Genomic DNA, 27,558 nt, shown 5'->3' with positions numbered 1-27,558 from the left:
TCACGTCATAATCCCCCACATAGGGTAGCCCCTATTAATAGCAATTTCACCCAACCTTTAGAGGATATTAACTTAACAACCTTCATTTTCATCACATAAAAGTGATTACCACTTTAAAAGGTATTACAGTAAGTCAACATAGGAACACCAAGCAATTCTAAACCTTATCACCTACGCAAATTATCACAAAATAGACTCCAAGGTCATACAACATTAAGGAAAACAATTAAGAACACTTAACTATAAGGACTCTTCCTTTTCATTCAACTTTACAATAAGGTGACTTCTAGTTCACTCAAACTGACATCATCACTTTACAAAGACAACATGCTACCATTGCTTCTAAGACCAAGCCTATACAACGACTTCAATCCATACAAAATAATAACTAAGGGTCACACATATAAACAAGGGAAACATTTGAAACATCATACATATATTCTTAGGGCAGCATGCTTCTTTACCATTTAACATAATCCTAAAACATTTCAAGATAAATTAATATCATTAGGCTACCATAATTCAAATCCATATAGCACCATACCAATCCAAAAAGAAACTCATTTTCACCATAACAAATCCTAGCATATTTTAACAATATCATAACATATATTTTCCAACATAACATGCTATTTCATATTGGTCTCACATGTAGCCACAAGGGAAATCATATCAACACATCACTGCTAAATTCACCTTCACACACTCATGAAACAATAAAACCAAGATAAACATCAAAACTCACCTTTTTTCCCTCAAGCATGGATATACAATCTCATTTAAACAATCACATATTAAAGACCACCGGAAAAGAAAACATAAGAGAGAGATCTAATAACGTTATGTTATATTGCACGACATGAGAATTATTAAGAAGAAAAATTATATCGTTCTATAGCCTCTCGTACCATTTGATGTGTTGTGACTCACAACCAATGATATGAGACTCTACTAGATGTGGCAATATGAGAGTTTTACAACCTAAAGCCACTTTCATAAACCTCACCCTCTAATACCATATTTTTCATATCCGAGTAGCACCCCCTAGAAGTAACATGGCATACTTGACCTCTCGGAGGTCTTGTACAAGCCCATAGTTATCATTCATCGCATTGTCATAGTAATTTTAGCAGGGAAAATTTAAAAATTTAAATAGCACATCATAGGCTACAAAATTTACCATATATATATATATATATATATATCATATGTATATATTTATAGCTTAAGTTTCTTTACCATCCTAGAAACAACATCATAAGAGTACAATGGGGACACATCACTTAAAATATAATATACAAGTAAACTTATACATTTTATAGTAAAGACATGACTTAGGAATCCTTGAACTTAAGGATCACTTTCCTTGAGCTTGGTAATTCACATATCAAGCTTCTCAATTATAGAGACATTCTTGAAGAATCCATAACCTACACTTCGTGTAAAAAGTATAGAAGACTAGATTTATTAAAGGAATGCACTAAGAATGGCAACTATGTAAAAACAAGCATTGAAAAGTGAAATTTTCTTGAAATCACACTTCATGACTTTGTGTGAAAATCTTTATAAAAAATTTATACAATAGCATTTGTATCATTCACATACTTCATATAGACATATTCAAAGTCCAAATATCATATAAAATCACATAGAGAATTTAATAAATATTTGAGATCACATTACGCTGAGCTCCTTTCACGTTACAGTGAGCTACTTTGATTTTACAAAGAAGTTCTTCTTCTAAGTCAATAACCTCCCAAATAACCCTCTATTTATACATGGTGCAATACATCACCATAAGGTCATAAGGAAACCCATACATACAACCTACATAAGCCAACACATACCATAATATAAGTATAATTAATAAAAGATAAACTTAGACCAAGACGTAAGAACATTACAGTAAGCTCTTGTCATTATGCATGTATCCTTATTTTGCTTCACATATAACCTTATAAAACCTTACTCATAATCCCAATATAAATCTACTAGTGCAATGTATATGTGAAGCACCATAACCTCACACATACTTTGTAAACCAATCATGAGACCACAAGACTTAACATAACCTTCATATACTAAACACAATACTGTAGGCAACCAACATACACATCAATATAGGGCCTTAGTCGCGCAGTCATATTAGAACTTCATGTCACGCATATCATATCATCATGAAAACACTATCACAATGTCATGGAATAAAACCATAAACATAGACACATGCATTAGAACACCTTACTAGGACTTCCCTCAAGTGTAACTTGTGCAATGCATAAATGAAGTGTGATACCCCCACTAACGCTAAAAAACTACCTTTATGTTATCCTAGTTAGGTCATTACTTTACTTCCATTGTCCATTTTACTTTTGGGATATTATAGCCTTAACCGAAACTAACACCCGGGGTGGTAAACATAGAATTTGGTCTTGTATAGCCTTACACCAAAGGAAGGTGTTCTTTCCAAGTGATATAGAACATTGATATACATTCTAGAATACTAATTTAATTAACTTGCTAGATCCTATATGGAAAGCAAAGTTTGTGGAACTAAAAGATATACATGACCCTCTACATGCTCATTTGCATTGAAGACTAATTTCATGAGAAAAAAAAGGGTGAACCTTTCTCAAAGGGAATACACCACCTAATGTGGAACCATAGGTGAATATTCCTCTATGGGAAGTCAAACATTATGGGAACCCAATGGTGAATCTTCCTCATAAGGAGACAACACCTCTCATTGTCAATTTTACTTGATGCTAAGCTAAGTGCCATTTTTATTAAAAGATTTACTTAATGATCCATAGTCTTAGGATATTGATTCCTTATATGCTTATAGCATTTTCAAACACCAATCTAGTTTTCAGGTACGTTTGAGCACACCTTTCAAGGCCCCTCTATTAATTGGTTCTTCATACATGTGTGTGTGTACTTCTATGTGAGAAAACCTTTCACATGACACATAAATGTTACACATTTTTATATAACAATGCATAAGTCAAGGTGTAACTATATGAGAAATCCTTTTATAACTACAGTTTAAGACACTATGCACATTCCTCTTTCATCATATCGTATACTTAACATTATAGCATATAAGAGATATTCATGGCATGTCCTTATATTAATATTCATGTTCATAGAACCAAACCTAGGAACTATACTATTAAGGTACACATGTGCAATGCATAGAAAAGGTCCCATACCCTTGACCATACTAGTACACCTATCAAGTCATTGTAGTTAATGGAATACATAACATACTTCACATACATTTACATTACATGCATAATAGTAGAAATTTAGTGAATATCAGATCAACCTTTCATTAGACACTATAAGACTTCACTAAATTTTAAGCATGCATAATGTTTGAGTGTGTGTGTTTACATTGTTCAAAATAATCACATAATTGCTATCAACAACATATTGAGGCAGCCACCCTCTTAAGACCACATTTGTAACACTTCAAAAATCCAAGACGTGTTGTAGAGCCTAGCATAAGTATCATAAGGTTTCGAAACTATTTTAAAATCAATATTTATGATTATAAGTCATTTAGGAAGTCTAGTAACCAAAACGTCAATGACATACAGAAACTAGTTCAATGAGGTACTAGCACGCCTTAACCTATTTGACTAGTTTTTAGAAGTTGGAAAATGATGAAAATTGGTGGAAGGGTTTCTAACATTTGTTTAAGATGATTCATGTTCAAAAAATCCAGGTAATACTCCCCAAGTACCAACCAACTGTCCTTGAGGAGGACCCTTTTGTTTTGGGGTCATAAGCACTACCTAGGTAGTGTGCACCTACGAAGAGAGTTGACAGAACATGTGTGGATTGACGGGGAGTCGATGCCATGCGTCGACCAACACATCGCAATTTGGATAATGGTCCATTTGGACTAGTCTCTGAACATACCTAAAGATGTGTAGAATGGAAGGGGGGGTGCAGGTCATCGACTCACAGACGGACCGTAGGTCGAGGTCTCATCTATGAGGGCCGAGATTTTCTGCACGTTTTAGGTTAGTTCCAATTAATAAATTTAAGGTTTAGTCAAATAGTTTGGGGATTATATATAACTAATTAACCTATTTCACACCCTATATAAAGTCCTAATCTAATTAATACAAACAAAACTCTCGTAACTCACAAAACCAAACTCTCTTCCTTCTCTCTCTAGTGAGGAAACCCATTGAGACCAAGCTAGTGGAGGGATTAAGGGAAACAAAGATTCTAGTTTCACCATCAATATTCATCAATTTTCAAGGTATGGTATCTAAATCACCTCTGAGACCTCTTTCCTCAAAGGGTTCAATCAAATTAATTTCAAAAGTTGAGTTTTCAAGTGGGTTTCATCCAATCTCAAAATTGATATTACGAATTGACTTTTTATGATTTCTTTTGGATATTATTAACAGATAACATCTATTATAAATTAATTATTATATATCTTGATGAATTGGTCTAGTTTGTCGAAGATGACCTTCACCTCTTAACTCTGAGTGATGATCTTGATGTGAATTATATTGTATTAGTTCTATTGACTTGATTGTTGGTTGAATTCATACTACTTAATGTTTTTATACTAACCATGAATGAATTACGGTAATTTATAGTTATTTCATTCTAGTTTTTGAGAAGTGATCTAGGTTATGAAATATGTTGTGACTTTGACTTAAGAATCTTTTCTTATGACATGATCTACTATTGAATTGTAATAGGTTGATTCTTATAGCCATGTTATCATATTGGCAATTGAATTATGATGATGTTATACCCTAATTTTGTTGAGTTAATGATTGATGGTAAGACCTTGATGATGAATCATGAAGGAGAATCGGTAAGTCTTCTGATCACTACCCTTTACTTCAAATTATGGTTAATTATGATTTAGTCACGATGTTTTATTGGAGTATGCCTTGTATTAGTATTGATAGGGTGGTATGATATTGAATAGATATGTCATGATTATGGTTTTTGAGGTGTCGACTAAGATGTAAATGATATAAGGATGGTGAATGATTTATCAATGTGCCTAATGATGATATTAAAATGTTAATGTTCTAACCTCACCTATATGAATTGTAATGAAAGTACAATATTAATATAATTCTGATTGAGCTATGATGATGATGAATATACGAGAATTAAAACCTATAACCTTCAATAAGTTATGATGATTAATAAATACATTAAAGACATTTGAAAGGGACTTATCTTAGCGCCGAGTGAACTTGACAATGGGAGGTAATGACTTTCTATTGAGGAAGATCACCCTATACTTCCACATGTAATGTTGAATCCCCAAGGAGGGACACTCATCAAATGGATTTCCATGATAAGAGGCCCTAATTTCCATGTTATATGTAAAGGGATTATACCTATCGCTTAGTTCTTGAACTATGTTCCCCCCATAGGTTGACTAGCTAGTGGTTCATCCTAGAAAGCTACGTTTATGTTTGGTTTTACTTTGGCCGGTAGACCACCTTCCTTCGGTGTTAGGTTTCAAAACACCGGATTTAACACGTAGCTCTTCTGGTCTATGTCGGTTAAGGAATGTGTTCCTTAAACAAAGATGAAGTAATGAAGTACAAATAAACTAAGGTGACTTGAGAAGTTGACTTAGCTTTGTTAGTGGTATGTAAATTTTCTTATGCCTTGCACTATTTTGCCTCGCATGGAACTTTATGAGGTTGTTACTATATATGTATATGCTTATAATTGTACATGATATGTATATGATTAACCTACGCATTGTTGATACTATATATTGATTGGTGTCAATTATGAATATGTGATGGTGTACATTGTGAAAGTATGATGATATGTACTCTTAAATGTTATGCTATATGAAGTAAGATGTTAGTCATGAATCTAGTTGGGTTACTTGATTTAATAAGGTTATGGGGCATTACTTCGTTATTGCACTTCTTTGACTCTATAAAGGTTCATGGGTAAGTGTCTTGCCTTTGTTATGTTAAAATGTACACTCATTTATGCTTATTGATAACTTTACAATGTATTCAATTATATGATATGTATATTTACTTGACTACACTTGATCTTGTGGTTCTTGTGAGGTACATGCCTATGATTTACTAAACATAGCCTAATGGTTGGTATGGCCTTGTTGAATGTCCATAACGAATTTTAATGAAAAGTGAATACTTATTGAAATGTTTGTTTTCTTAGCATGTTTTCATTGTCATTATGCATATGATCTCATACTTAGTACAAGTGATGTACTAACCCCATTTCTTCCTTTTCCCCTACATTTGAGGTTCTGGTCGTTTAAGGGATTTTAGAGACAACTTTAAAGAAGACTTGAAATTATTAATCATCCAAGTTGGGTAGGTCCTCACTTATCAGGGGCAATGCCAATAAAAACTATGAAGTTGTTTTAGTATTGAGACTATTATGTTCCTTTCCTTTCATTTGAGTACTAAACATTTCAATGACCTATATGTGGTCTTGTTTCAATGATGTATGCGATAGGCCTAATTTGATACGCTCTTATTAGATGTTTATTAGATGAGACAACTATTATTTTATCTCCTATATATCAATGTGGGATAAAATTAGAAGACTAAGTAATTTTCCTACCTTGTCTACGTATACTTGATACACACACACACACACACACACACACACACACACACAAACCTACAATTAGATGTACTGTAAAATTTTAAATTTTCCACTAAATTTGATCTATGAATGTAATGATGTTAGCTAAGAGGCATGAATTAGTCTTCAAAGAGGACGACGACTCCATTTACGTTTAGGATGTATTTTTAACACTTCAAAAATCCAAGACGTGTTCTACATCCTAAAATATGTTTCATAAAGTGTAGACTCTATTTTAAGGACTATTATAATGATTATAATTCATTGAGGAAGTCTAGAAATCAAAACATCCAAGAACGTCCATGATGTCCGGAAACTAGTTCAATTAGGTATTAGCGTGCCTTAGCCTATTTTATTAGCTTTTAGAAGTAAAAAATGATGAAAATTTGTGTAAGGGTTTATAACATGTGTTTATGTTGATTTATGCTCGTATCGTCCAGGTACGAATCCCCAAGGACCAATAAAGGGTGCTTGAGGAGGATCCTTGAACTTTTGAGGCCAGATTGCCTGGGTAGTGTGAACACAGGAATAGAGGCGAAGAAACTTGTGTGGATCAATAGAGCATTGATTCCATCAATTGACCAGCACATAGAAAAATTTCTGAAGGACCTATTTTGGCTGGTCTCTGAACTCATTGACCGATGATCACTACGGAAAGGTGAAGTAGATTGTTGACTCATAGATAGGCCGTTCTTCGAGGTCTCATCTGTGAGAGCCTGATTTTCTGGATATTTTAACTTAATTAATTGTTTTAGTTAGGAATTTAATTAGGGATTATGGTTTGTATAATTATGTTTGTTAACCACCTATATAAATCCGTAACCTAATTAAGACTAACAAAAACTGTCATAACTCACAAATCCAAACAATCTTCCTTCTCTCATCTTTGTCTCTCTAGTGAAGAATTCCATTGAAGACAAACATAGGGGAGGATTTAAAGTCTTAAAAGGGTCAAGTTTCACATCAATCTTCATCAATTAGTAAGGTATGCTATTTCTTTCACCTTTGAGACCTCTTTCTTCAAAGGGTTCCATAATATTAATTTCTAAAGTTGGGTTTTCAAGTGGTTATTTTCCGATCTCTAAATTCATGTTATGAATTTATTTGTTAATGATTTATTTAGGATATTATGGATATATTAACATGTATTCTAACTCAATTATGTTATTTTTTTATGAATTGGTCTTGTTTGTAAAATATGACCTTTACCCCTTAACCCTAGGTTATGATCTTTATACGAATTATGTTGTTTTGGTTCAATTGACTTGGTTATTGGTGGAATTACTACTACATGTTGTTGTTATACTAATAATGAATGAATTAGGGTCATTTATAGTCTTTTAATGCTAGTTCTTGAGAATTTATCTAGGTTAGGAATTATGTTGTGAGTTTGACCTAAGTATGTTATCTTAAGTAATGAACAAGTGTTAAATTGTGATGTAGTGGTTCTTTTAGGATTGTTATCATGTTCGACATTGAATTATAAAGATTTTTAACCCTATTGGGTTGAATTAAGTGTTGATGGTAAGACGTTGATGATGTGTTAATAAGGAGACTTTGTAAGCTTATAATCCCTATTCTTTACTCCATATCAGGGTTAATTATGATTAAGTCATGATGTAGTATTGGAGTATGCCTTGTATTAAGATATAAAGGGTTGGTATAATGTTGAATTGAAATTTCTTCACCATGGTATGTGAGGTGTTGGCTACAAATGTAAATGTTATAAGGAAGGTCAACGATTTATCAATGTGCCTTATCATGATTTGATATGTAAGTGTTCTAACCTCACTAATATGAATTGAAATTAAAGGGTTTTAGTCATGCTATTATTATTAAGCTATGATGATGTCAACAAGAGGGTTAGGCCTACGACCTACATTAATCTACGATGAATAATAATGACATTAAAGACATTTCAAAAGAGACTCTAACTTAGCCCTGAGTAAATAAGAGTGAGGAGTGTACCTTCCAAAATGGGAAAGGTAGGATCACTAATATACTTTTTATAATTGAGAATAAAATTAATGTAGCATAAAGAGGGTCACAACTATATCTCTTAGTTCTTGAACTATGTTGCCCCCATTAGAATACTGTCTAGCAAATCCATGTAGTTGTTATGTTTATGTTTTAGTATACCTTGGTAAATAGTCCGCCTTCTTCCTGTATGGTTTTTCATGACAACGGATTCAATATTGTATCATGTTATCTAAGTCAGTTAGAGCAATATGTTCTCAAGAGGAAAAATGAACTCTAAATAATATGACCTAAGGGGTTTAGCTTAGTCTAGGTAGCGGTATGTGACTCTACCTAAACATTTCACTAGTTAGACTGAAGGGAAGTATTAGGAGGATGTTCCTACGTATGTATATTCTTATTAACGTAAATGATATGTATATGATGATCTTATATGTTAATGACACTATGTGATGATAATTACTCCTATTAGTATGTTTTTTGTTTATAATACTAAAGTATGATATTATGCACTCTTAAAGTTATGTTAGGTGAGGTTGGACATTGGTTATGATTATGGATAGGTTTACTTGATTAATAAGGTTATGGGGCTTTGCTTAGTTGTTTTATAAGTTGACTTAAAGAGGTTCATGATTGATTGTCTTGCTTTTATTATGTTAGAATGAATTCTTTTTTATGCTTGTTGAAGTTATGACATGATGGTAGAGTCACTTTGACTATACGTGTAATAACATGATATGCATGTCGACTTGACTAGTTTTGAAGTTGTTAGGATTGTGATATACATGCCTAAGAATTAATGACTATGTCTTATTGATTTGGCATAGTCTTGTTGAATGCACATTAAAATCCTTAAAGAAAAGTGCATACTCATTGAAATGCCCCTTTTGTTAACATGATTTCAAAGTATTTGCGCATATGGTCTCATACATAGTACAAGTGGTATAATAACCCCATTTAATTGTTTTCCCCAACATTTTAGGTTCTGGTATTGTAAAGACTTTTGGAGACGACTCGAAGAAAACTTGGATATCTTATTCATCCAAGTAGGGTAGGTCCTCAAATATTAAGGGTGATGTCATTATCTAGCTAATGCAGTTGTTTTTAGTTTAAGACTTCTATGGTTATTTCTTTTCCATATAGTATGAAACATTGTATAGCCCATGTGAGGCATTCTTATTTTAGCGTATCAGCTAGGCCCAATTTGATACTCTTATTAGATGGTTATGAGATGAGATGACTATTATGTCTATGTTTTGTTTTATATATATATATATATATATCTATGTGCAATAAAAGTAGATGACTATGGATTCTACCTATATGAATGATCTATGTTTACTCAATATATGTATATATTACATGTATGTAGAGGTCTATGTAAACCTCTAACTACAAGAAATGAAAAGTTTTAAATTTTCCGCTAAATTTGACCTATGTATGTAATAATGTAAGCTAAGAGGCTAGTCTTAGTCCTCAATAATGATGAGGATGCCAGTTACGTCTAGGAGGTATTTTTTGAATGTGATAAACTTGGTATCAGGGCATTATGTTAAATATTCTTAAGGCAATCTCTCTCTCAACCACGTCTATATATGTTTGTATTCATATTTTTGAACTGTGCCAAACTTATGAATAGGAATGTCGATGGTGCTTAGGAAACTCTAATTTCTTGGAAGTCCAATATCGTGCCTTTAGAGTGTTAACACTATGATCCTTTGTCTAATCCTCTTATTCTTATTATAGGAAATGAACACTCAAAGGAATGGAGCCCAAAGACTTGAAGAAGATATTGACAATGCGGGAGTTCCTCCCCATGGTGATTAAGTTCCTCATATTGAGGAAGATGTGAATGATGCCCAAGCCCCGATCAATCCTCCTCCTTGGAAAGATGAGAACGTAAGGGCCACTCTTTTCCAAATTTCCCAACCATTACCACTAAAGCACAATATGCCACTACTTAATCCCAAGCCGTGATGTCCCAAGCTAATCAGTAGGTTGTACCTAGAGCACACCAACAAATTCCTACCAGGACTCCCGTGAAAGGGATTTCACTAAGATGAATCCTCCTACTTTCTATAGGTCCATCGTTGAGGAAGACCCCCAACAGTTAATTGATGAAATCTACAAGATACTCTATAGCTACTAGGGGAAGGACGAGTTATCCACTTACCAACTCAATGATGTGGCCTAAACATGGTATGAAGATTCCAAGAAGTCTTTTCTTGATAGGTTCTTTCATAGGGTTAGAGGGACGCCAAGGTGGTGGAGTTCATCAACCATCATCAAGTATGTATGAGTGTTCTTGATTACTTTTTGAAATTCACTCATTTGTCTAAATATGATCCTTCTTTTTTTTTGACCCTAGAGATGAAATGAACTGCTTTGTGAAAAATGCGTTAAATAACCTGCAAAAGGAGTGTGATTCGTCTATGCCACATGAAAATATGAACATTTCTCGTCTCATGGTACATGCTCAACATGTGGAAAAGGCTTGTGATAAGAGGAAGATTAGAGATTCCAAGAGGGTAAGATCTTTGGATGGATGTTCTTCAAAGAATAGGCTTTAGATTTAAGAAAAGCCTACATTAAAAAAGAGGATTTATAATCATGTTCCTTTGAAGATCTCTAAGTCTAGGATTATAGGGTGTCTAACCCTAAGCCTAAAAAGGGAAGGGATACTAGTTCACCAAACAAGAAGACAACCTGTGGAAAGTGTGGCAAGAAGCACTATAGTGATTATCTTAAGGGAACGGACAATTGTTTTGGTTGTGGTAAAAGTGGGCACAAGTTAAGGAATTGCCCTAATGTGAGTGGTAAAGAGAAGGTAGTTTTCAATATCAAGCAAGTAATTCATAGAGTCTCCGAAGAATAATCGCTTATATGCTCACCGCTCTAGGGGTGAGAAAGAGACTTCTTCCGATATGGTGACCCGTATGTTAAAAGTCTTCTCTATTATTTTATATTCCTACTCTATATCGGTGCTACTTTATGATTTGTTACCCTCTAGTAGCTAAATATTTTGACATTTTGCCGGATATATTACATGAACCTTTTATTATGTCTACCCCGTTGGGTGATTCGGTTTTTGCCAAAAGGGTTATATGAGTATTCCTATAATGTTGCCCAATAGTGTTTCTTATGTTGATCTAGTAGAATTTGATATGCTTTGATGTCATTTTGGGTATGGATTTGTTATATGCTTTCTTTGCTAAACAGATTGTAGAACGAGCATGGTGAAGTTTAATTTTCCAAATGAACCCATTATTGAATGGAAGGGGGGAAAACTCTTTTCCTAGAGGTCGTATCATTTCTTGTTTGAAATCTTGTAAAATGATCTCTAAAGTGTGTTTATACCATATTGTAAAAGACAAAGATTTGGACTCCAAAATTCTTTCCATTAAGTCGATCCGGTAGTGATGAAATTTCCGGTCGTCTTTCCTAATGAACTTCCCAGTATTCCTCCCGAACGAAAAATTGCTTTTGGTATCGACTTGTTACAGGATATATATCCCATTTCAATTCCTCTTTATCCGATTGCTCTGGACGAATTGAATGAGTTGAAGGCTCAACTGAAGGATTTACCAGAAAAAAGTTTCATTCGACCTTGTATTTATCCATTGGGTGCTCCAATTTTGTTTCTGAAGAAAATAGTGGGTCCTTTAGAATGTGCATTGATTTCATCCAACTCAATAAAGTCACTATTTAGAACAAGTATCCTGGCCCTCGGATTGGCAAATTTTTTAACCAACTCCAAAGGGCATTCTACTTTTCTAAGATTGAATTGATGTCGGGGTATCACAAACTTAGTGTGAGAGGTGAGGATATACCAAGGACGACATTTCGGACTGGATATGGTTACTACGAATTCTTATTAATTTCCTTTTATCTTATTAATGCCCTAGTGGCGTTCATAGATCTCATGAATGGGGTGTTTCAATGCTACCAAGATTCTTTTGTCATTGTCTTCATTGACCACATGTTGGTATCTAAAAAAGAGGGTGATCACATGAACTATTTGAAGGTGGTGCTACATGTGCTTAAGGAGAACCAATTATTTGCCATGTATAGAAAATGTCAGTTTTGGTTGAGGTCGATGACGTTTACTTGTCATATAATCTCTAGTGAGGGAGTTGATGTTGATCCAAGAAAAATCGAGGCGGTGAAAAATAGGCCTAGACCATTGACTCCAACAGGCACTAGCGGGTTATTATTAGAGGTTTTGGAATGGTTTGCATCCATTGAATCTCACTTGACTACTTTGACCCAAAATAGTAAGAAATTTGAGTTGTCGAAGGCATGCTAGAGAAGCTTCCAACTCTTTAAAGATCGGCTTATTTCCGCACCGGTGTTGACTTTAATGGAGGGTACAAATTTTGTTTTTATATTGTGATGCATCACGAGTGGGTGTAGGGTTTGTGCTTATGCAACATAAGGAATTGGTAGCATATGCTTCTAGGAAACTTAAGGTGCATGAGAGAATCTATCCAATTCATGATCTTAATTTAGTGGTTGTGGTATTTTCCTTTAAAATATGGAGGCATTACTTGTATAGTGTCCAAGTTGATGTGAATACGAACCATAATAGTCTCCAATATATGTTTACTGAAAAAGAGTTAAAATATCCGTCAAAAAGGTGGTTGGAATTGTCGAAAGATTATGACATGAGTTTTCTCTATCCCCTCGGCAAGGACAATGTTGTTATGGATGCTCTAATGTCGTTTATCCATGGGCAGTGTGTCCAATGTAAATGAATACAAGATAGACCTAGTGAATGAAGTTCATAGGTTACATACATTGGGTGTAAGGTCAGAAGATTCTCCGAATGGTGGTTACATGGTCCATCATGACTCCGAATAATCTTTGATAGTTGTGGTGAACTCCAAACAACACATTCATAAATCATTGATGGAGTTGAAGGAATCTCTTTTTAGCAGGCTCCACGAGTCTTTCTCGTTAGGGGGGATGGTACCTTCATGTATGAAGGAAGGTTGTGTCTTCCAAGTGTAGATGGTTTAAAGAACCGAATTATTGAGGAAGCTCAAGGGTCCCGTTACTCCATTCATCTAGGTTCAACTAATATGTCTCATGACCTTAGGGAAGTATTTTGGTTGTAAGGTTTGAAAAAGGACATAGCGGAATACATTGCAAAGTGTCCAAATTGCCAATAAGTGAAAGCCGAACATCAATAGCTGGATGGTTTACTACAATAAATGAAAGACCCCAAAATGAATTAGAGTTTATAGAGACTAACATGTTTTTATTAAGTTATAAGGTCCTAAAATTACTTATAATATGGTTTAGAGGCACTGCATAAAATTTGAGGTGATTTCGAAGTCGAACGTCAAAGGACAACCAAAAAGTTTAACGACTAGTAGCCTATGTGTCTCATGTGTCCGTGATTGTTTGTATACTGTATGATATTGAGTTTATGTAGCATTAAAATGATTTATAATGATGTTTAAAGATGGTATATGGAGATTCAAGAGGTTTGGAGATCAAATGACCAAGAACGTCCAAGGCGTTCAAAAGATACCCCCTAAGACGCTTAATATGTGTCTTGATGGGTCCTAGCCTATTAAAAATTATATTACATTTGAAACATCTGGGTAAGAGTTGTAAAGGGACCTGCAAAAGGCCCCACAAGAAGGACCCAAGGCTGGTCGAGACATTGGCTTAGTAGTGAATCGACGGATCAAAGAACGACCAGTTGGTTAAGCAAAGGCCCGTTGGTGAGGTATTGTCGATGGACACTTCGATTGAGAAGGTCTCAACTAAATGCTAAGGACCCACCGACGCAAGCCAAAGTATGGCCAATCGATGGTGGCCCGTAGGTATTATATTGGGTATTTTTTATTTAAGGGGTGAACGGGAATTTCATTCCACGTCCTAAACTGACTATAATAGGTCTACATTGCTACTTTTGGGTGTATATAAGTTATCCACTACGTAAAGAACCCCTTCCAAATCCTTTCCCACGAACTAGAACCTTTCCCTCCAAATATATTCTCCGTAGAAACCACCATTGTTGGTGAAGCTCAAGAACAACTTGGAGCTTGGATTTCCATGGATGAATCATCAAGTTTTAGAGGTTTTCAACTATACAAAGGTATAGTGATCCTTAATCTCTAAGTACCTTTCACTTGGAGAGTTCTTCCCAAATTATTCGAAGAAGATTTTATGATCAATCTTTCAACCTAGCCATAAGTTGTTCTCAAAACTCTTTTAAGGTCTAAATCATGACAAATTAATGTTAATATTTTATTTTGAACAAGATTTTACTCCAATTTAATGATGAACCCATGCTCGTTCATTAAATCAATTTAGTCCTTCCATGGGTTTTGTGATCATGGCTTGTTATTTGTTGAATTGTGATTTTCATACATTGAATTGTCTACATCTACTGTTATTTATATTGATTGATTATGAATTGATTATGAACGATCTATGCGGATCAATGTATGAAGATTTTAGTATGAATAGCCTATTATTCTAAGTGTTACAATGAATTTTTATTATAGTAATTGTGCATGATTTCATTTTTGCAAACAATCATTGTAGCTACTGGTTTAAGTTGGAATTAAGGATGATCAAATTAAAGAAAGGTTTGCATGAATTGATCTAGATTATTTTATTCTATGAATTGATAATTCTTTGTAGGTTATGTGGTCTATGTTCTAAGATGAAAAAAGTATGAATAAGAGTAGTAATGATCAATGATGACCAAAGGCTAAAGGATTGGTATGAGTTCTTCTAGTCTTCTATATCTCTATTCTTTATATGTATCGCATTGTGTGGTATGGTCCGCTTATGGTTGCAGTGTTTACTTTATTTCCATTATATATTTGTTGATTAAAGACTTGAATGCAAATTGATGAAAATATGAATCTGTGGTTATGATGATTACACTATGTGGAGTTTATGTCTACTTTCCTATTCTAGGTTTTATGGCTATTGTATAAGCATGTGTGTATCCATGTTGGGGTAAAGTGAAAGTTCTGGTATTGATGAGTTAAAATGGTTAATAATCCCTTACCTATGTACCCCTATGTGAATGCATGAATAGAAGAACTTAGGAGTCTTAAGTGTAATATGAAGTTGACCTGTATTTTATGCTATTGTGTGTTGTGTGGTTTATTCTTGATAGAGTATTATAGTCTAATAGGATTGCTGCCTCAATGTGTTTTTGATAGACATTATGTGATCATGTTGACCAATGTACACACACACTCACTTTACATGCATGTTAAAAGTAGTATAAGTCATGGTGTCTAAATTATAGGTAGTTCTCATATTCCATAGTGTCTACTATTGTGCAGACTAATATGATGTCTATGATGTTAAATATATGATATGATGAAGTATGAATGTTCATAGTGTCTTAGAGTGTTGATATATAAGGATTGCTCATATTGATACACATATAGACTTATGCATTGATATATGAATACGTGTGACATTATGTGTTATGTGAAAGGTTTGCTCACATATAAATACACATACACACATGAATGATGATCTAGTTTATAGAGGTACATTTAAAGGTGTGCCCAAGAATACTCTAAAACCCAATAGGTTCTTGAATATGCTATAAGCATATGAGGAATGAATATTCTAAGCCTATTTTTTATATATAAATATACTAAAGCCTTTTAAATAAAGGGAAGTTATCTTAGCACCGATTGAACTTGACATTGAGAGGTGTTGACTTCCCATGAAGGAAGATTCACTATTTGTTCCTTATAGAGTGTTGACTTCCCTTATAGGAATACTCACCTATGGATGCACATGCGATGTTGAGTTCCCTTTGAGGAAGATTCACCTATGTTTTCTCATGAGAGGAGTCCCCAATTACCCAACGGCATGTAGAGGGATTATACCTATCTCTTAGTTCCACACACTATAATTTCCACTATCATGACCAGAGTCTACACCCTAGACGAGACTGGCTTCGTTGACCTCTAAGAGGTTGCAGACAATCCTACTTACGCCATTGCTACTTCATCTAGGTTAATTTTAGTATAAACTTTGAAATTTTTGTTTACTTTTTTCATATGAAACATATTATACTTAACATCATAAGCTTTCACCATCAACCATCTAATATTAGGTTCATCAAATGAAAGAAATAGTTCAATATTGCATTAAACGTAAACTTGCCAAAACGGCACCAGTACAATGTCTGAAATAATATGGTAAATATACTCTAGTGGAACATACTCCACTAGATAAAACCTACATCATTGCTAGATTATAACAGCACACATCCTCGAAAACATGAGGGCCTACAAAGTTCATATGAATGCTCCATGTCCAAATAGATGCACCTTCATATCGTAAGCTCTAGCAACCACCTGTGCCTGCACCAAAAAGAATAGAATTGTATTGTATTTGTACACACTTGTACTATGTATGGGTATATGCAAGAACACACCAAGGACATGCATGATTACTAATAGCTCTCTCCTACCGATATGAATTATGGGAAGTCATGTCAGTGGACTTGCCAAATCGGATTAGGAAAGTCATGTCGTTAGAGTAACATGTGTTATCATACTTATCATTTTGCAAACAACACATAACAGATTGCACCTACTATATAGAATAATTCATTTCATTCTTTCTTATGCCATAAAACCTTGGAATCATGGACTTAACTTTAGGACTTCCCAAAATGAGCGTCAACACATGGGAACTCAACTAAGGAGCCTTCTTTAGCAAACACAGAGTCTGCTTCATTCATTCATATATACTTCATTTTTTATTCTTTCATAAATTAGTGCAACCACCAGTCATACCTAGGATGTAGTTTAAGACTCTCATCGGGTTCGCTGTGCAATGTCCAAGAATAACCTAGTGTCATTACTTAAGTCTAGCTCACCTCTTGATTATCCAATCATAACACCTTTGGTATCGTTAATTTCATTATGTGCATTCATTGAGGCTTGCCTTATTCTTTCTTTGGGAACTTTAACCTTAATCGACATAGATCATGTTAGCATCATGAAATCAAGTGTTTGCTCCACAGCAAAAAGAGGTGGAATCACCGGCCAAAATGACCTGAACATGCTAGCGTATATAGGGAGTCGAACCCTTCTAAATCCCTATATTGGCAGTAGAGGTTCATAGATTAGGAGAAATGAGGAACCCCATACCCGCCATGATGGATAGTCTCATCTCATGAGATTTACGTGAACCTCTTCCCTTCCCAAAGGAAGAAATCACCACTCAAAGCTAGCCTATCGATGCTTAGTATAAATTTTCATTACATTCAACTAATACATCATGGAAGCTGGATTTTAGAATGAGGACATCACAACTCATTAGGTGATTTCTCATCTAATCATTTGTATTATGTATGCATTAACTTCAATACTTTCATAAGAGTGTTCGTAGAGACTGGTCTCTTCATTAACTGTACACTCTAATAGGTGACTACGTTTTGGTAACATTTACATAAGCTCATTTGAGATTGATCTCATCTTTTACATTAGCTTCTTATCATGTTGTCACCACATTCTATAGCTTTAGCACATTTGCTCTTCATAGTTACTCACCTCTTTTACGTGAATGATCATTTCATCATATGCCAATGCACTTATCCATTTAGTGGTTTTTAAACTCTCACTCAACCTTTTTAGGGTTACATCATTTCATCACATACATCTTAGGATCAATTACATTTAAACGTATGCTAGAATTATGAGTCTATACATACAAGCCATGAGACTTAAGTCATAGTTCATTTAAGTGATTCATATCTGCATAAGATTATGTGATATAAGACTTATGCTTCTTGTATGTATGCCAAGATCTCGATTTTGATCTATGTAGGCAACAATATTTTGAACATTTATTCACGTACGACTTATGTGTCAATACGGAATTGGGAAAGGGAACCACATTTATAATACCCTGCATAACACTTACATTTTTATTTATTTTTCCATTTTCCTAATCTTTACCTTTGGCTTTGGGACCCAATTTCGAATCCCCTCACTAACAATGTGTTTCCTTCCTTTTTCCTTACCCTCACTTCACCTTACACATTTAGGCATTATGGAACCCGAGATCGAACCCCTAAAAGCACATTTCTTTATTTTAATTTTTCCTTAACTCCTTTTGTGTCGGCCAAGAGGATGTGGGTTCGAATCCCATTCGTCTCATTTCATTATTTGTATTACTTTCTACTTGTCTCCTCATTCGACCAAGAGGTTGTGGGATCGAATCACACTCCTCCCATCTTTTTTATTTTTATTATTTTTAACTTTCTCCTTATTCTCATGTTTTACCGAGAGGTTGTTGGTTCGAATCTGACTCCTCTCACTTATTTATTTTTATTTTCAAGTATGGCAATCGGCTAAGGCACCGAATTTTGATTCCCTTTAACCCCATTTCCCTACTTACAATTTTTTAGTGATTTCAACATCGTAAGGTCTCGTGTTCAATTTTTAGTGATCTAACTTATTTTACATTCATTTTACTTTGAATATTTTACAACTTTGTTTTGCCGAAACCAACAAACAAGGTGCTGGAATTGGGGTCACGTTTTTCAACTCATTTTTATCAATAATTATAAGTTAGTTCATAGGGCATTTCGTCAATCATTTAATACGTGTTTTTAGATGTAATTTAATAGTTACATTTAGCTAAGATTTTTCCACCTAAATCATCCACATTATACCTCATATGAACATCATGATTTTTACAAGATTGTGCACATTAAATACAACCATAAAACATGTCATTTTCGAACATCAAACCGAAAGTATATGTCAAGGCTTACACATTCCACACACATAATTTTTCACATAATTTCGAAGACATAAATCATCAGTCATACAATTCCGAACACAGTTTCCTGAACATATTCATCACAAACAACACATAACACGCCTAATCTACCAACAAACATACAAACCTAAGATCATCGGGAGATAGTGACAGGGAACATGTAATGGGAAACAACCCTAGTTTTTGGAGTTGATTCATCAGAGACTTAAGGGTCTCTTGGGAAAAGGACCATGAGGAAGAAACTTGTACCTGGTTTTAGCTTTCAACACCTTCAAAGGTTCTTCAAAATCCACCAATAAACCAACGTCCTACCTTACGCAATGAGAAATTACCTTTTAGCTTTATGTTTACAAATTATCTTGTCGTTTGTCTATTTTTGTAAGTTCTTCAAGTGTGAAGAACTTTTGGTTTTTGTTTTTTTTCGGTTTTGTTACCAAAAAGAGAGTGAAATCGTGAGAGAGTGTTTGAAGAGAGGGAGATAAATGTGAAAGAGAGAGATGTGAGGTACTGTTCTCTTAAAACTAGGACTTTTACGCAAGACTTACTCAAATTAGATTGAATAATAGTTAATAAATAATAATTAATAATAAAAATCTGATTTTACTTTTTCGTAAATAAGCATTTAAATATTAATTAATTATATTAATTCACCAAATTAAAAAAACAAATTAAATCATTGCTCCCACCTAGGATAGAACCCGGGTGGAGCAACATTTCGCATGAAGGACAATTTTGGACCTTTCAACCTAAATTTCCCCTCAACCATATTAATTGAATAATTAATTAAATATTTAGGGTAATTAAGATGCTAACATTAGCCTGGAAAAAGATTATTTTACCCGTAGACCCTCCAAACTTAAGATTACCCCCTTTTAAGTCCAGTTAATTCCTAAGCTGGTAGATCTTCATATTCGGGTTCCCTACATGGCTAGAACTAACTTTTGCTAGCTCAAATAACTCACCAATTCTGTCTGCTTGGTTGTTGCAAGGGTTCAGAGGTCTGGTTCTACGGGCATCAATCCGTGTGAACCAGGTCTAATCATAGGCTTTCTTGACACGTTTATCATTACTTAGCATAGCAATTTTTAGGGTTGTTACAGCCACATAGCATCTAGCAAAGTGAACTAATTTAGGATTCCAGAATATGTGTTTATATTCTAACTTGTCTAGGTGGGAACACCTTTCATTGGTGTAAGACTCTACAACACCGAATTTCGTGTTTAGCACACATGGTCTTAGTGTCATTTAAGGCTATAGTTTCATTAAAGTAAAATGGACAATGGAAGTAAATGAATAGGATCCTAACTAGGAGGACTTAAGGTATGTTTCTTAGGATAGGTGAAAGTTATGAACCCATTTAGACATTGCAAAAGTAGCTCCTTAAGAAGTCTTAGAAAGGTGACCTAATATGTATGATTATGTTTATGTCCTGATGCATGACATTGTAGTATTGGTGTACTTCTTATGAAGATGTGCATGGTGTGAGTCTATATGATATGGTTTTATCCTTATATGCATTAAATTTGTGTATATGACAATATGATGATCGTCTTGTATTGACATGAATGAAGTTGCCTTCACTTACTTGTTGAGGTATGAATTGTATGTTAAAGGATTGTGGTCTCATTATGGGTTTACTAAGAATGTATGGGGTTATGAGGCTCCATATGTTCATTGAACTAGTAGACTAATATTGTGGTCATGAACAAGATCTTATAATAAGGAACATGAAAGAATTCAAAGTTTGTGTGCAAGTAAGATGTATCTTACTGTAATTGTCCTATTGAATTGGCTTCAATATGTCGAAGTTGTATTATACACCTATGATGGTAGGTGTAGTCTCGTGTAGATGATATGTATGTTTCCTTGTGGATTTAAGGTGATGCATTGCACCAATTATCACTAGAGGGTTACTTGGCAGGTTAATAAATAAAAGGGAAGATAGCTCACTATTAAGGAAAACTAGTTCACTGTAATGTGAATTAAAAATGTAACAAGTTCTATTAGTGATCTTATTAAATTTTTCGCCTTTAAATATATTTATATAAAGTATGAGAATGAGGTAAATGCTATTCAATAAGTGTTTCATTAAGATTTACTCAAAAAGGCATGAAGTATGATTTCAAGAAAATGTCCCTTTTAAATGCATGTTTTTGCATGGTTGCCATACTTAGTCATTCTTTTTCTAACTACATTCTTCTTTTCTTTTTATACAAAGTGTAGGTTATATATGCTAAAAGGATGTATTGAATGGTGAAGAGATTTATAAATGATTTCACACTCAATGAAAGGAATCCTTAAGTTCAACGATCTCCTACTTATTTCTTTACTGTAATGTGTTTAAAATTTTATAGTTATGTCTTATGTTTCAAGGGTCATGTCCCTAATGTACTCTAAAGTTGTTGAATATAAATTGGCAAAGAGACTTAGGGTCTAAATATGTATTATGACTTATATATATATATATATATATATATATATATATATATATATATATATATATATATATATATAGTTAGGTTTATAGTATATGATGTGCTACGAAAAAATCTAAAGTTCCGCTAATTTACAATGTCAATGCGATGAATGATAACTATGGGCTTGTATAAGATCTTCGAGAGGTAAAGTACGCCATGTTACTTCTAGGGGTGCTCTCCGGTTGTGACAAATATGGTATTAGAGCCATGTTTTTAAATGTTTTTTAGGTTCAAAGAAGTATCATATTTTCACGTCTAGTACAGTCTAGTATCATTGGTGGTGAGTCACGACAAAACAAATGGTAAGTGAGGCTATAGGACGATAGGGTTTCCTTAATCATCATTCTCATATCTTTCCATAGAACTTAACTCTATAAGATCTGTCTCTTATGTTTTATTTTCCGCCCATCTTTTAAATGTGATTTCTTGGATGAGATTGTATCTATGCTTGAGGGCGAAAAGGTGAGTTCAAATGCTTAACTAGGTTTTATGGTTTGAATGAGCATTTTTTGATTATGTGATGCGAATTATGGCTTTATATGAAGTCTATGTGAAATATCATGTTATGTTGAAAAATGTATGTCATGATATAGTTAAAGCATACTAGGAGTTGTTTTGTTTGACATGAGTTGTTTTGGAATGATGTGTTACTATATGTTTTGTATGATGGTATCCTTATGCAATGGTTTGAACTTGAAATACTTAGTGACTACATATTAAAGCATGCTACCCTACGAATATGTTTAAAACTTTTCAATGTTTCCCTTTGTATATGTGTGGTCCTTCATAAGTTGCCTAGTATGGATTGTAGTCCTTTGTGTAAACTTGATCGTAGGTGTGATGATAGTATCCTTGTCTTGGTAAAGTTTTGTATATCATAATGTCCTACTTTTCCCATAAATTGCCTAAAATGTTGCATTTTTTGAGTTTTGAAGCATGTTAACTGTTAAGCTAGTTAACTTACTATAATATTTTTTGGAAACCAACTAAATTTTTCTTTAATTAGGAGTTATTAAAATGTGTATAGAATTGATGCATATGAACATGATAATGAAATTAAAAAGAAGCTTTGCTATTTTGAAATAGAGAATGACAGTCTTATGGCATGATGAATTGTAGAATTGTTTTTAACTTCTTATTGTGTTGTGAGTCACTTTATGTTGTGGAACTGATGTTTCCCTAGAATTGAGGGTAGTACACTTACCATTGTTGGGTGATGATGTGTGTTTGTTTGACCTAGAAGTTACCGTACATTGATGTTGAAAAAATTGAGTCTCATTGTTTTTTACTCCTAATGATATATGACCCAGGTGTCTATTGTATTGTATGAAAATCATATGTGGTCGAATTGTATGACCTAACATGATAATTGTGGATAAATTACTAATATGATGTGGCTTAGAATACGTTGGTGTTCCTATGTTAACTTACTGTAATTCTTTTTGAAGTGGTAATCACTTTTAAGTGGTAAAATGAAGGTTGCTAAGTTAATATCCTCTCAAGTTTGGGTTAAGTTACTATTAAATTGGGTTTACTCTATGTGGGGGATGGTTATTGAATAGTAAGGTTGTCGAAATTTTCTACCTTTAATTTCTATTCTAACTTGAACTTGAAACCAATAAATTTTTGCCAAGCTTGTTCATGGATAAGTGTTTTTTTATAAATTATGAATTGCATGACCTTTATATGTTTTGTATGTATTGAATGACATAACCTTGAAGAAATTATGAATGTTCCAAAGTGCATGAAAGAAATTTTTTGATAAAATCCATGTTTTGTCATGTTAAATTTCATCTTGATATGATAGTTGTGCATTTGACTTCATGAGATAAGATAGGAAACATGGTAATAGTCACTTGTGAGGTGAAATGTTTAGCCATATAATGAAAAGTTTAGTATTATTAAAATGAAATATGTTGAGTGTCTTGAAAACTATATGACCTTTATGATTTTGGGATGCATGATTGTAGGCTCTCTTTTGAAAGGTGAATGCATGTTTAGATAAGTGTTAATATGTGTGCCTATGATTTGAATTATGCTCTTTAATTGACGCTTACTGTGAAGGTGAATACTATATTAGAAATTGGAATTTTTGAGATGACTTCCTATTTTTTGTGATGTATTTGGTGTGATCTACCATTTAGACTTTAGTAGGAAGGAAACATGATCATGTATTGGTTAAAAAGTTGAGAATTTCTCATTTTTAGGAGGGAATTGACTTTGCGCTTTGCTCAGATGTAAACTCATGATACATGTAAGTGTGTTGAGGAGAAGGAAATTCCTTCATGGACACTACTAAACATGGTATGGTTGAGTATGACCTTTATGGCATAATAAATATCTTTGTTGATTCAATTAACTCAATTATGTGCGCATTGAATAAATTGCTTCTTGAGTGTTGTTGAAATCTCCCCAAGTGTGACTTAAAGAATAGTTTCAAAATGACCTCTAATGAATTGAAGTGCAATTACCATGTTATGTTAGGAGAAAGATGTTCCTCCTATAAACATGATAAGAACCTATGTGTTTGATGCATTAAAGAGTGAGTGAGTAATGGTTTTGCTTGATTGTGTGCATTAAGTACTAAAATTATTAGATGATGTTATAAATGTTATGAACTGCTTTACACTACACCATTTTCGGCCTACAACAACACTAGGTAAGTATAGACTAAACTAGCAAAAAGTGTGGCCTTTGATAAAAGGCTACACTTTTGGACATTCAGCAACACTTTTTAGGGGCTGCCCCAAAGAAACATAGCCTTTGACATTAGGCAACACTTTTTAAATGTTGCCATCTTTGGCTACACTTATAAAGCGTAGCCAAATAGGTATAAGGGCACGCTTTGAAGACGTGCATTAGAAACACCTATTTTTTGTTAGACTACACTTAAAAGCGTTTCCTTTTCAGATTTATTGGTAACACTTAAAAAGTGTTGCTTTTTATTGGACATCTATTGCAACACTTTCAAAGTGTAACTTTTTATCTACCTAGAGCAACACTTACAAAGTGTAACTTCAACATTTATATGCCTACATGTAGCACAAATATATATAATATATATTTACATACATACAAGTGACCTAAAACACAAAATGAACTAATTAATCATTAAATTGAAGCTATATATTTCAAATAAACTTCCAGAAATATTTCATGTACAACAAAAAGATAGTATGTGTTGTGTACATACCCATACTTATACATCAATATTCTAAATGTGTACACAATAAATCAAATATGTATTCAAACTTTTACAATAGTTCAAAAACTCTTCATCATCCACTTCAAATTTGATCACCTCCATTTCCCTACACAAATAAGATATTGGCAGTTATATAGAAGAGGTAAGAAGTTCAGATTGCAACAATATAGAGAGGCAAGAAATCCAGTAGTTACAGAAAATTAGGTTGCATCTTTTGGATGTTCAAAGTAGATGCCTACTTATCTTTTGATGTTCAAAGTAGATGATCTTCCCTTAGGTGTCTAGAATTCCAAATGAGTTCAACAACAATGAATAATTGCATTAGGGTTCAAACTTCATTAGAAACAATATAAAATAATTTGTGTTATACAATAACAATGACGCACGCAAACCAACACGAACACTAAAGAAAAAAGGAATTAATGAAGAGACACAAACAATTAGATTCTCCTAATAATTATTTGTTTATTTGTTTGTAGTTATGGAAGCATGCCTTCTACTAGGATGTCAAAAGTTATGGTTATCACATGGATATTCTATATAATAAGAAAGAAAATAGACTTTACTGACAGAAATATTTATATATAGAAGCAGCAGTTACAGAAAACATTAACAACAAATCTGCAGATTGCAGATTCCATACCATGCCAATGTTCTATATAAATGCCAAAAAAACAGTGAAACAAAAGAAGCAAGACCTTAGGTAAATTTAAACCAAATACATTAACAACAACTAAAGAGAGACGAGTCCAGATTGTGGATTATAGCAGCAGAAAAAATTAAAGAAAATTAGATTAGTTTCCTTGTGTAGTTAATATGTTCCACACGATCAAACAAGGAAATTAAATCTGACATAGAAAAACTACACTTCAAACATACCAAACAAGCAAAATGAATAGTGGTCAAGAGAAACAAAACTTTAGCTCAATTCAAACCAAAGCCACTAACAATTAATTACCAATGATGAAATAGCAAAAACAATATATAAGTCAATAAGCAAGATCAAAGATCTGTTATACATACCCTATTCAAATACGTTTCTAAGTTCTTAGGAAAATCAGAACTGATAACAACGTTAACTACTTGAATATAAATTCCTCTAGTAAACAAATCTGTTCCATCATGAAAGAACACAAAATTAAGAAATTTAAAAATTAATCAATTTGAAATTTCAGCTGTAACGGAAAGTGTGACGGACCATCGTAGCCATGATGGTCCATCCTGCATGTTCGTCATGAAGATAAGAGAAGTAGCAAAAGAAACTTGCAAGTATGGGACGACGGAGTCCACGACGACTCGTCATGACCACGACGGCCCATCATGACCACGACGGCTTGTCATGACCACGACGGCTCGTCATGACCACGGCCCATCATGACCACGATGACCTCTCCTGACTAAGACAGCCCGTCGTGAGGTCCACGGAGGCCCGTTGCGAGGTCCATGATGGTTCGTCGTGACCACGACGTCCCGTCGCGAGGTCCGTCGACCCAGTCAAAGAAAGAAACTTCAGGCGTGCATACCAAAACAAGATACTACCTTTTTCAGTATCTACAAGTTTTGCATAGTAACTATACTCATGAATAAGGGTAACATAATATCAATGGTAAAATATGTAGTGCAGGATATTCTAAGGCAGGATATCATATCAAAGTGAGAGTCACAGACATAAATAAAGTTGTATTTCTTCGTAAATCTTAAAACTCGGCACAATACTCAGACATAAATGTATGAGATGTGAAGAAAAGAAAAATACCTTTTGATGGAAAAATTACAAACCTGTTACAGCTTCTGCTTAGAATCTGAGAATATATGTGTATGACAGAACCTCATAAGTGCCATTACCTTCAACTTACAGCCATTAACCTCACATGTATTACTGATCACCGTATTCATGTTGTTCTCCCCGTTTGTACAGTACCATTATTATTACTCTTATCGACATCTTCCTAAAAAGCACTAATTCTAGACATCCAGAAACGCTCTCTACGCTTGAGATTTACTTCCTCCATTAATGACCAATAACAATCTATGTATATACGCTGGAGTTACAGCCATGAATCCCACACGACAAAGAATCAACTGATGTATGTAAGAACTACAAGAAATACTCCCAAAAATAAAAATAAAATCGTAACAACAAAGATAAGAATATAAAATCCTAATGCTAAATATGTAACAACGCTCAAGCAATAAACCCAGAAACCGTAAACATAGATGTTTAAAGATAAACGTTTTACAAAACAAAATCCCTTCAATGTTACAAATCTTTAGGAAATCATCTTCTTAACTAAATCGTGTGTTCTGATATTCAAGAAAAAAAATCATCAGGTTTTAAATGTCTTAGATGAACAACAAAATCTTGAAACCTCAAAAAAATTATAGTTTTGCTTCATGAAAATTTCAAATTTGGAGCTTCAATGTCTTGAGTTGAGTGGGAAATTTTTCATTCTAGAAATTGGGGATATC

The sequence above is a fragment of the Solanum lycopersicum genome, chromosome 3 (genome assembly GCF_036512215.1).
Source record: "Solanum lycopersicum chromosome 3, SLM_r2.1".
NCBI classification, from domain to species: Eukaryota; Viridiplantae; Streptophyta; class Magnoliopsida; order Solanales; family Solanaceae; genus Solanum; species Solanum lycopersicum.
The sequence above is the reverse complement of the archived record's forward strand: the minus strand, read 5'-3'. Positions refer to the sequence as shown.